Source organism: Colias philodice, unplaced genomic scaffold (genome assembly GCF_061535455.1).
Source record: "Colias philodice isolate Cphi_HAF_F1 unplaced genomic scaffold, ilColPhil1 Martin Lab GWU primary ptg000018l_1:1-1108441, whole genome shotgun sequence".
NCBI classification, from domain to species: Eukaryota; Metazoa; Arthropoda; class Insecta; order Lepidoptera; family Pieridae; genus Colias; species Colias philodice.
The window spans coordinates 787,501-800,000 of NW_028322190.1; the positions used below are offsets into that span (position 1 = coordinate 787,501).

At 34.6% G+C, this 12,500-nt stretch overlaps 1 non-coding gene across 1 annotated transcript in view; it reads right to left on the bottom strand.

Moving 5' to 3' along the window:
- The window catches only part of LOC149474849 (small subunit ribosomal RNA), a 1,905-nt gene extending 321 nt beyond the window's left edge, over window positions 1-1,584 (bottom strand). The window contains exon 1 of the ribosomal RNA XR_016318214.1: window positions 1-1,584. This exon is cut by the window's left edge and continues 321 nt beyond it. This is a non-coding gene — a ribosomal RNA (small subunit ribosomal RNA).
- Between the last annotated feature and the right edge of the window lie 10,916 nt (window positions 1,585-12,500).

Consider the following 12,500-nt stretch of genomic DNA (forward strand, 5'->3'; position numbering starts at 1 on the left):
CCTTCAGTGTAGCGCGCGTGCGGCCCAGGACATCTAAGGGCATCACAGACCTGTTATTGCTCAATCTCGTGCGGCTCAAAGCCGCCGGTCCCTCTAAGAAGAATTTTAATACGCCGCCAGTGAGTTGCGCGACCCGAGAGCCGCGCACACCTAAATGACGACGCCTATTTAGCAGGCTAGAGTCTCGTTCGTTACCGGAATTAACCAGACAAATCGCTCCACCAACTAAGAACGGCCATGCACCACCACCCACCGAATCAAGAAAGAGCTATTAATCTGTCAATCCTTCCGGTGTCCGGGCCTGGTGAGATTTCCCGTGTTGAGTCAAATTAAGCCGCAGGCTCCACTCCTGGTGGTGCCCTTCCGTCAATTCCTTTAAGTTTCAGCTTTGCAACCATACTCCCCCCGGAGTCCAAAATCTTTGGTTTCCCGGAAGCTGCCCGCCGAGCCATTGTAGTAACGTCGGCGGATCGCTAGATGACATATTTACGGTTAGAACTAGGGCGGTATCTAATCGCCTTCGAACCTCTAACTTTCGTTCTTGATTGATGAAAACACCTTTGGCAAATGCTTTCGCTGATGTTCGTCTTGCGACGATCCAAGAATTTCACCTCTAACGTCGCAATACGAATGCCCCCAGTTATCCCTATTAATCATTACCTCGGAGTTCTGAAAACCAACAAAATAGAACCGAGATCATATTCTATTATTCCATGCACGAAATATTCAAGCGGCATTTTGAGCCCGCTTTGAGCACTCTAATTTGTTCAAAGTAAAATTGTCGGCCCACCTCGACACTCACTGAAGAGCACCGCGATAGGATTTTGATATTGAACCGGCTTTTAACGACCGGCTCACCGACGATATGCTCCGCAAACGTGTCAGTATCACCGCGGATGCGGTGCACCGACAGCGCGGCGCACAAATGCAACTACGAGCTTTTTAACCGCAACAATTTTAGTATACGCTATTGGAGCTGGAATTACCGCGGCTGCTGGCACCAGACTTGCCCTCCAATTGTTCCTCGTTAAAATATTTAAAGTGTACTCATTCCGATTACGAGGCCTCGTAAGAGTCCCGTATCGTTATTTTTCGTCACTACCTCCCCGTGCCGGGAGTGGGTAATTTGCGCGCCTGCTGCCTTCCTTGGATGTGGTAGCCGTTTCTCAGGCTCCCTCTCCGGAATCGAACCCTGATTCCCCGTTACCCGTGACAACCATGGTAGTCGCAGAAACTACCATCGAAAGTTGATAAGGCAGACATTTGAAAGATGCGTCGCCGGTACTGGACCATGCGATCGGCAAAAGTTATCCAGATTCATCAAAATTAACGACTTCAGACGCCAGGCCCTCCGTCGATTGGTTTTGATCTAATAAAAGCACTCATTCCATCACTGGTCAGAGTTCTGATTGCATGTATTAGCTCTAGAATTACCACAGTTATCCAAGTAACTGAGTAAGATCTAAGGAACCAAAACTGATATATTGAGCCATTCGCGGTATCGCCTTAATACGGCTTGCACTGAGACATGCATGGCTTAATCTTTGAGACAAGCATATAACTACTGGCAGGATCAACCAGGGAGCTAACTAAAGCTTCCGCTAGAGCCTCAAACGTAACACGACGATGCCGCCGCGACGTTTGCTTCTCTATATAATTATATGTGCGCGAGGCGTGTTTAAATAACATGATATGTGACGGCGGCGACCGTCACACGCACACTATTCACACACACACACACGGGCGCGCACACGTGGATAAATCTGAACACAGTCAGTTTAACCGTTGAAAGTATCATCTTAACGAGACACCCCTCAACAATTCCCATTCGCATCAAGCGAAGGAAAAATTTTAATATCGGTCAACTTTTATGACGCAAACGATCAATCTACGCACGGAGAGTGGAAGGATCGAAAATCGCGACCAAGTTTTGGAATATACGTGTGTTTCACACACACACGTATAAACATCTGATAAAAGCCCATTGGTACATCACAAACGTGTGCGATGTGAGCATTAAAAATTTTCATACTGCCGTTCAATAGTCGTAGTATATTTTTCACGGTCTGCGCTCCGAGAGTGTATCAAGATGCGTAATATTTATTACACTACACATATAAAATACAATCTACGAAACTGACAATCTATCAAACCGTCGGCAGACGCAATGTTACTACAGCTACTACTACTTCTTCTACTACTACTACTACCACACTACTGAACACTGATCTTCTGATTTGAAGAGTTTTTGTTGTTCCATAAAATACTAAAGATTAAAAACTGTATCGCGCCGTTTGCACAACACACGCTTTTATAATATCATCTTTGGTCTTTTATTATTTTATAGAACTAACACTACTCTACAATTCTGTCAGACTCACCACCAAACACCAACCCCAACCCCACATCAACGCCACACCGACACGCGAACTGCGGCAACGAGGAGAGCGCAGAGCACACACGGGCGACGCGGTACAACAGCGACGAAATAATGATACATACACATACGTACACAATCTCTCGCTGCGCACGCGCATCGCCCCCCGTCTTCGCTAGCCTCGCGCACCGATTGTCTCGCATCCCGGCAATGGTGTTTCTGCTTGTTTAATTTTTCACGTATCACGCACGGCATATGTACATACATACATACATACATACATACATACGCCGCGCGCGACTAACGCCTCGTGTTTTCAAGGTCAAGTCAAAAAACTTTGTACGCGTGCAGTTACGGCGGGCAGTCGTCAAAAATAATTCATGATTATAAATTTCGTGGTCCATATTAAATAAATTATAAACAACAACAACAACAACAACAACGACAAAAGAGGGCGTTAATTTTTGATAGACATAAATTTGAACCTCAATGTAATAATAGTTAGGTTTGTGTGTAGGTTAGGTTAGGTTAGCTTTTTAAAACTAAATTATTTCTGGCCACGAAATTTATAATCATAATATTAGCTACATTTCGTTTCTCTTTTCTCAGAAAATTCGAAAATTTTAAAATTCGAAAAAATTCGGCTATTCAACAACAACAACAACAACAAAAGAGGGCGTTCATTTTTGATAGACATAAATTTGAACCTCAATGTAATAATAGTTAGGTTTCTGTGTGACGATTTAATAGTTAGGTTTGTGTTTAGGTTAGGTTAGGTTAAGTTAGGTTAGGTTAGGTTATGTTAGGTTGGGTTAGCCTTTTAAAACTACATAAATTATTTCTGGCCACGAAATTTATAATCATAATATTAGCTGCTTCGTTTCTCTTTTCTCAGAAAATTCGAAAATTTAAAATTCGAAATAATTCGGCTATTCAAAACAACAACAACAAAAGAGGGCGTTAATTTTTGATAGACATAAATTTTTGAACCTCAATGTAACAATAGTTAGGTTTGTGTTTAGGTTAGGTTAGGTTAGGTTAGGTTAGCTTTTTAAAACTAAATTATATCTGGCCACGAAATTTATAATCATAATATTAGCTGTTTCGTTTCTCTTTTCTCAGAAAATTCGAAAATTTTAAAATTCGAAAAAATTCGGCAATTCAACAACAACAACAACAACAACGACGACGACAAAAGAGGGCGTTAATTTTTGATAGACATAAATTTGAACCTCAATGTAATAATAGTTAGGTTTATGTGTGACGATTTAATAGTTAGGTTTGTGTTTAGGTTAGGTTAGGTTAGGTTAGGTTAGGTTAGGTTAGCCTTTTAAAACTAAATTATTTCTGGCCACGAAATTTTTAATCGTAATATTAGCTGTTTCGTTTCTCTTTTCTCAGAAAATTCGAAAATTTAAAATTCGGCTAAATTAAAATGCACCTTCCTATTTTTACCCCTTCTAAGAAACAAACATTTTGTACTCAACCGTTTTCATATTTAACAGGATTTCTAATTAAGAACACATACCGCAGAATAAACATGCCCAGTATTTTTCCTATTTCGGAGTTATACCACCGTATTAGGATATTAATCTATAAAATTCGTATCGTATTACGGCGGTATTTTATTTCTTATTTTTTGGGTAAAAAATGACTTACAAAAATATGAAGCAAGCTATTTAAATAGTGGGTGTAATAGTAGGAAAATGCTATAAACAATACAACATACAAACTTGAACGGCTTATTAAGACGAAAAACTTAGTTTATAAAATACTAGCTTATGAATAGTAAATGTAATATGTAGGAAGACTCATCTTTCAACATTAACCGTATTAAGCTAAGTCTCTACTACATGACCCATTCTGGAGACCTTAAGATGACTAAGCAAGTAATTATAAGTTCTAGAGTGGGGAACAGTTAAGAAAACACCGATTTAGAAATTATTTTTATTCAACACGGACTATATTCTGGAGACCTGATGATGACTAGGGTGGAGAACATCTCACCTACAGAGATATAAAGGATTATTTGACGTAATTCTATAGAACGGCCTCTACCATGTCATGGTGTATCTAATGGTAATGGTGACCAGGCAAATGTATTTAGCGTTCTCTGTATATCTCTTCATACCTAGTAGGAATAATATATGCATGCAACCTACAAAATAGGGGAACGGACAAGAAATCACGTTTTTTTTCGACTTGTTATGTATGTATTTTGTAGTTAGTTCGAGGTTAATTTTTTAAATCCTATAGTATATGGATTGTTTTGGACCCTTAAAATATACGATAGAACAGCAATTAATCTTTTTTTTTTAAATATTCAAATATTCAATGTCTGGTTACTGTTTTAAATCTGTCAAAAATTATCGCCTTTCAAAAACAACACGAAATTACAAACAGATTTTTATTTATTTACATACCTCTTTTTAACTTTCATTTCATTATCTGCACATGTAAATACCTATTACAATCTGGTTTAATTTAACAAAACGTTAAATTCGGTAAATTTTAGCGTTATTTTAAAAAAGAAAAACCGCACGTACAGTCCCCCGTCCGAGTCGAACTGACACCGTCAAATTTCGTCGAAAATATGCAATAGAGGTGAGGTTTTATGTGGGTTTTATTATAAATTCGAGTTTTTTCTTGATAATTTAACGATAATAATGAAAATTGAAATTGATAAAACAAGCAATACAAATTGTTACAAATATCATAACATATTTTTTGGTATAAATTTCATGTATGAAATATGTATATGTAGCGGTTTTCCTAACAAAATGCGTTTTATGTTAGTAAAGGGGTTGATTTGTATGTATTGCACGCCTCATAAGCGAAGCGTTGAGGTGGGTACTACTGTCACTTCGCGCAAAACATCTGATTTTTCAAACTTAAAATGTCTTTATGTATCATACATTGCACTTGTAAGATAATACATACACACACATATTAAGAAAAAACACTATTTTTAACGTTCATGATATTTTTGATGTCATATTTGTTATTTAAACTAGTTAAAAAACAGTTTAAAAAAGTTCTGTCTTGGACGTCCGTGTGTCTGTATGTGCGGATCCTTTTTCTTGTTAACACGATAGCGACCGAAATACTTTACTAATCGAGTCTTTTTTTTCTCTTACGCTTGAGTATGCTCAGGAATAGAACCCTTTCATTTTTCAGGGTCTGATTCGATGTGGTTTAACTGTTATTAAATAAACAAAAATAATAATTAATAAATATTTATTAAAAAAAAATTATGAGGCGTGCACTTTTGGATTTTCCAAATTATTTTTTTTATGTTTAGGCCGTTCTAAAATGAAAAGTAAACAATACACTTTGTTAATTATATCCTTGAGTATCACATATATTTTTTTTAAGACAATCGTACCAACAGTTTCCTCAACAAAATTCAATATGTATAAGGTGTTTTTCGATTTTGACCATAGTGATCACCTAAAATAATTATAATATTATCATTACTATGATAGATGATAACATCATTATTGTTGTATAATAATACATAATATATAGTTAACTGGGCGATTATCAAATTACGTATTGAATAAAACAATCTATTAAAACCTTTTTAGTTTTACCAAAAACAATCATTGAGGTTTTACGAAAAATTAAAAACATTTTTGTCAAACCAAATGTCACTTTAAATAATTATATTGACATTAATAAAATATATATTAATATAATAATTACTAGCGGTCCGCCCCGGCTTCGCCCGTGGTACATGTTTACGTTTTCTCTACATAAGAACCATCCTCGTACTTCAAGGAATATAATAAAAAAAGAATTATCGAAATCGCTTCAGCCGGTTTCGAGTTATGCGCTTACCAACACATTTTGCGATTCATTTTTATATATATTATTAATTAATTATTAATATTTTATTCAATAAATACATAGGTTAAAATGAGTGTAACATTCAGTAAGAAGAAAAGAATCAAATACCATGATTTGGTTTATGACAATACGGATAGAGATTCGATTCCGAAGCGTGGATATTATTCGGAATTGGTTTCGAACATGATGAAAGAGGATCCTTCTAAAGAAGTGTATGCAAAAAAACGCATGAAGCTTATGTTACAGGTACTTTTATATTTATATTAATCATAACTAGGTTTTGGCCCGCGGTTCGCCTGCGTTGGAACTTGACAAATTATTTACTACTAGCCGCCCGTCCCGGCTCCGCTCGGATTGACACAGAATAAAAAACATCATAAAATATAGACTATGTTCATCAGGTAGGAATGAAATGGTAAAATATGTATTTATTTTTTAATCGGGCCAGTAGTTACGGAGCCTATTCAATCTATAAATCTATACTAGTTTGTTTGAACGCGCTAATCTCAGGAACTACTGTTTACTGATAAAAATTATTTCGGTTTTAGATAGCCCAGCCCATTTATCGAGGAATTATTATTATGCTAAGACCAACAGGAGCGGAGCCACGCGGGTGAAACCGCGAAGCGCAGCTAGTTAAGTGATATGTGACAGAATACAGTAGATTCACATGCACTCCAATTATATCATTCATCATTAAAATTGATTTACAGGCCAAAACAGATAAACTAGCGCCAATGTCGGTTTCACTGCCGAAGCCGCAGAAGCCCAAACTGCTTAGCTGCACCACCACCAGGAAGATGGACTACATAATATAGAGAAGATGAGAGCATTGTAATATGTTGTATTTATTTATATTATTAGTGTTCTTTAGTTGTTAGTGTGCTTTATTTACCGTTTTTACCTTTTATTTATTCCGTCTTTGCATAGTAAATAACCTTTTACCTTTAAAGTTTGATCGTAATCGAGCAAAAAACTAAGTACAATTTCTTATATTTAACTTTTGTAAAAGGTAGTTCAATCTTTAACGTAAAATTAATTTTCATTATTTTAAGACGGCCGTATTTAATAATCCTGTAATAATTAATAAAAATAGTAGGATCCAACTTCTAAAGCTCGCCGCAATTAAAAGGAAAAACTTTTTAAACTTAATTATATGAAGGAGTTGTATCAATTATTATTATTAGTCTCGATAGAGCGGTAACTCTCGTTAATTTTAAATGAGTTCACTGGATTTGGTTAAATAACAAGTTTTTTTGTATCAAGGCTTAATAAATAAAAACTTTAGAATATTCATTGTAATATTCTAAAAAAGGAGTGGCTAGATTTTAAGGATTTGTGTTTTATGCTGGTTCAGTAGATTTTCTTTATCTGGAGAAGGTTACGCACAAAACATAACTTACCGTAGAGCGTATTGAATTAGGGTTTATTACTTTAACAAAAAGTTTATCAGCCGTACAAATAAAAACTTGCTTATTCAAACCTTATGCAATGCATAGATATTATGATAAGAATAAATAAAGAATAAGGATGTCATAATTTCTTACAAATAAATTTGTAATGCTCACGCTATGCAATAGGCGCAAAGCGGCAACGTCGCAATTCATTAACAAAATTATGAAAAACATTGAAATTGTCTACGGTTAAGCCTTGGTGCTGTCATTGTGCTGACGCTCGTTTGACTTCGTCGATTTTGTTGTGAAGTTTCATCATACGATGTTCTGTTTATTTATTTTTTAAATATTTATTGGAAATAATTTAAATATATCATTAAATATGCAAGCAAATGATAGATAACGCTATCCAATATCTTGAGAACAGAAGATAAACCCACCTTGAGATAGAGAGTTGCCAAATAACTGGTACTCAAAACATACAACTCCAGGCTTAGAAGATTTATATTTTCAACGAAAGTGTATATTATTGTGATAAGTTTAGAAATAAGTTTTATGTATGTATGGTTTGGCGCATGTTGTAAATAAATAAATCATTATAAATATCAAAAGGGTTTTTCATAATTTCGTATATTTTGACATTTCATACAAAATTTTCCATTTCAATAGGTACGTAATGAAATTATTAATTTGCTCAACTTTTTCTACTTCCCGTATTACTCTCATTGCTAAGATTGAAAATTGCTTCTAAAACTTGTAAAACACAGCACAATGTACTAAAAGATATGTTATAACTCGGTTATGTCAGACTTATACTAGGGTGGTAGCCGTAATAAGGACGGAATAGCATTAGTATGAATACTTATTACGAAGTTATACTAGGTTACATTTATTTCGTGTTTATTTGTATGATTTTTCCTTATTCTTAGTTTATTCTTTGCATAAAATGCTATATTTCGTTTATTTGTACGGCTGTATATGTATAAGAACGTTCACACAGTAATTGTGAAGTTTAGTACATAGATTATCTAACATTAAATATTACCTTACATTAAATAGAAATAGAAATAGAAAAATTCTTTATTGAAAAAGTTTTAAAAATAATAGTTTAAATATGGGTAAATTAAAGTTAAAATTTGGGTAAATTAAAGCCTGTGTTAGTTCAAAACTGTGTTACAGGCTTTAGAATCCCCTCACAATTTTAGTAGATTGGTTGCCTTTTTGAACTTAAATAATTTTACAATTTCAACAAAAAAGATTGCATGCATGTATGTTTGTGTGTGTGTGTGTGTGTGTGTGTGTGTGTGTTTATTACGTGTGTATAATGAAATAATAAAAATAATTTAATAGTTTCTATTAAATATATGAACGTAATAAATTATCTTACCTACTTATTTAACATTGCTTATTTTAAAGATAAATAAACAGATTTATTTATTAAAATTACTCAGGACGTTATTAGAATGAAAATGTTTTTTCCCCAGCAATTCCCGTTCGAGACGTTTGTACCAAAGTTGCAGTTTCTAAGCATAGTGCTTCCGAAGGAGTTACCAAGGCTGGTCAAAATTGAACGACTTAGGAGAAAATTCCTTGCTGCTAATATAAAGGTAATGGTAATGATTACATGTTCACAATTTGTGTCGTCTATTAACTAAAATATTTTATCACAATTATTCATAGAAATCAAAATAATTGTTATGATAGAATGTAGAGCCTAGAGGATTATTATAAACTAGCTGTTCCCCGCGGTTTCACCCGCATTGCTCTGCTCCTGTTGGTCTTAGCGTGATGATATATAGCCTACTAGCTTTCCGCACGCGGCTTCGCCCGCGTTTTCAAAGAAAAACCCGTTCCCGTAGGATTTCCGGGATAAAACCTATCCTATGTCCTTTCTCGGGTATCAAAATATCTCTATACCAAATTTCATGCAAATTGGTTCAGTAGTTAAGGCGTGATTGAGTAACAGACAGACAGACAGAGTTACTTTCGCATTTATAATATTAGTATGGATATAGCCTTCCTCCATAAATGGGCTATCTAACACCGAAAGAATTTTTCAAATTGGACCAGTAGTTCCCGAGATTAGCGCGTTCAAACAAACAAACAAACTGATACACAAAAAGCTATAAGAAGCTGAATCAAAACAACGACAACAACAAAAGAGGGCGTTAATTTTTGATAGACATAAATTTGAACCTCAATGTAATAATAGTTAGGTTTATGTGTGACGATTTAATAGTTAGGTTTGTGTTTAGGTTAGGTTAGGTTAGGTTAGGTTAGGTAAGGTTAGGTTAGGTTAGGTTAGGTTAGGTTAGGTTAGGTTAGGTTAGGTTAGGTTAGGTTAGGTTAGGTTAGCTTTTTAAAACTAAATTATTTCTGGCCACGAAATTTATAATCGTAATATTAGCTGTTTCGTCTCTCTTTTCTCGGAAAATTCGATATTTTTCAAAATCGAAAAAATTCGGCTGTTCAACAACAAAAATAGGTACCTCAATGTACTAATAGTTTGGTTTCTGTGTGACGATTTATTAGTTAGGTTTGTGTTTATTTATTTATTTATTTATTTTACTTATTTTATTTATTTGTTTCAGATTAATAATTTAAATCCATATATTTGTTAGTAAATTGGCCTTAAACAACTATGTTAGTATTAGAAAAGAGAAACGAAACAGCTAATATATATATACGAAACAGCTAATATGTAGTTTTAAAAAATTACTAACCTAACCTAACCTAACCTATCCTTTTCCACCTTATAGAAAATTTTCCTGACGTATAGAAATTTTCCTGGCTTATATAAGTTTTCCTGACGTATAGAAATTTTCCTGGCGTATGGAAATTTTCCGGACTTAGAAAAATTTTCCTAACCTAACCTAACCTAACCTAACCTAACCTAACCTAACCTATCCTTTTCCACCTTATAGAAATTTTTCCTGACGTCTAGAAATTTACCTGGCTTATATAAATTTTCCTGATGTATAGTAAATTTCCTGGCGTATGGAAATTTTCCGGACTTAGAAAAATTTTCCTAACCTAACCTAACCTAAACTAACCTAACCTATCCTTTTCCACCTTATAGAAATTTTTCCTGACGTATAAAAATTTTCCTGGCTTATATAAATTTTCCGGACGTATAGAAATTTTCCTGGCGTATGGAAATTTTCCGGACTTAGAAAAATTTTCCTAACCTAACCTAACCTAACCTAACCTAACCTATCCTTTTCCACCTTATAGAAATTTTTCCTGACGTATAGAAATTTTCCTGGCTTATATAAATTTTCCTGACGTATAGAAATTTTCCTGGCGTATGGAAATTTTCCGGACTTAGAAAAATTTTCCTTACCTAACCTAACCTAACCTATCCTTTTCCACCTTTAGAAATTTTTCCTGACGTATAGAAATTTTCCTGGCTTATATAAATTTTCCTGACGTATAGAAATTTTCCTTGAGTATGGAAATTTTCCTGGCGTATGGAAATTTTCCGGACTTAGAAAAATTTTCCTAACCTAACCTAACCTAACCTAACCTAACCTAACCTAACCTATCCTTTTCCACCTTATAGAAATTTTTCCTGACGAATAGAAATTTTCCTGGCTTATATAATTTTCCTGACGTATAGAAATTTTACTGGCGTATGGAAATTTTCCGGACTTAGAAAAATTTTCCTAACCTAACCTAACCTAACCTAACCTAACCTATCCTTTTCCACCTTATAGAAATTTTTCCTGACGTATAGAAATTTTCCTGGCTTATATAAATTTTCCTGACGTATAGAAATTTTCCTGGCGTATGGAAATTTTCCGGACTTAGAAAAATTTTCCTAACCTAACCTAACCTAACCTATCCTTTTCCACCTTTAGAAATTTTTCCTGACGTATAGAAATTTTCCTGGCTTATATAAATTTTCCTGACGTATAGAAATTTTCCTTGAGTATGGAAATTTTCCTGGCGTATGGAAATTTTCCGGACTTAGAAAAATTTTCCTAACCTAACCTAACCTAACCTAACCTAACCTAACCTAACCTAACCTATCCTTTTCCACCTTATAGAAATTTTTCCTGACGTATAGAAATTTTCCTGGCTTATATAAATTTTCCTGACGTATAGAAATTTTCCTGGCATATGGAAATTTTCCTGGCGTATGGAAATTTTCCGGACTTAGAAAAATTTTCCTAACCTAACCTAACCTAACCTAACCTATCCTTTTCCACCTTATAGAAATTTTTCCTGACGTATAGAAATTTTCCTGGCTTATATAAATTTTCCTGACGTATGGAAATTTTCCGGACTTAGAAAAATTTTCCTTACCTAACCTAACCTAACCTATCGGCGGAAAATGTGGAAATTGCGTGGAAATGTCCGGAAAAGGCGGGAAAATGCCTGGAAAATCCCTGGAATATGCCTGGGTAATGCCTGGAAAATATCCGGAAAATGCGTGAAAATGTCCGAAAAAAGCGTGGGAAAATGCCGCAAAAACGAACAAAACGAAAAATAGGTCGACTTAACCTGTAACCCTGTATATATGGGGGTAAATGTGGGAATGAAAAAAACGAATGTTGTCTGTTATACCCAAGTGATAATATATCAAATGAAAATAGGCGACCTGTCAGAAACAAATAGTCAAATTTTATCAAAATCGGTTCATCCATTTATTTGATATAGGGGTAAAAGTAGGAATAAATAATTGGTTAAGGATTAATGCTGTATTGGTTAAAATCGCATCGAAAATAAACCATTATTTGTCGTAAAAAGTAAATGTGTGTGACGATTTAATAGTTTGGTTTGTGCTTAGGTTAGGTTAGGTTAGGTTAGCTTTTTAAAACTAACTTGCGTGCAGTCGTCAAAAATAATTCATGATTATAAATTTTGATAGACATAAT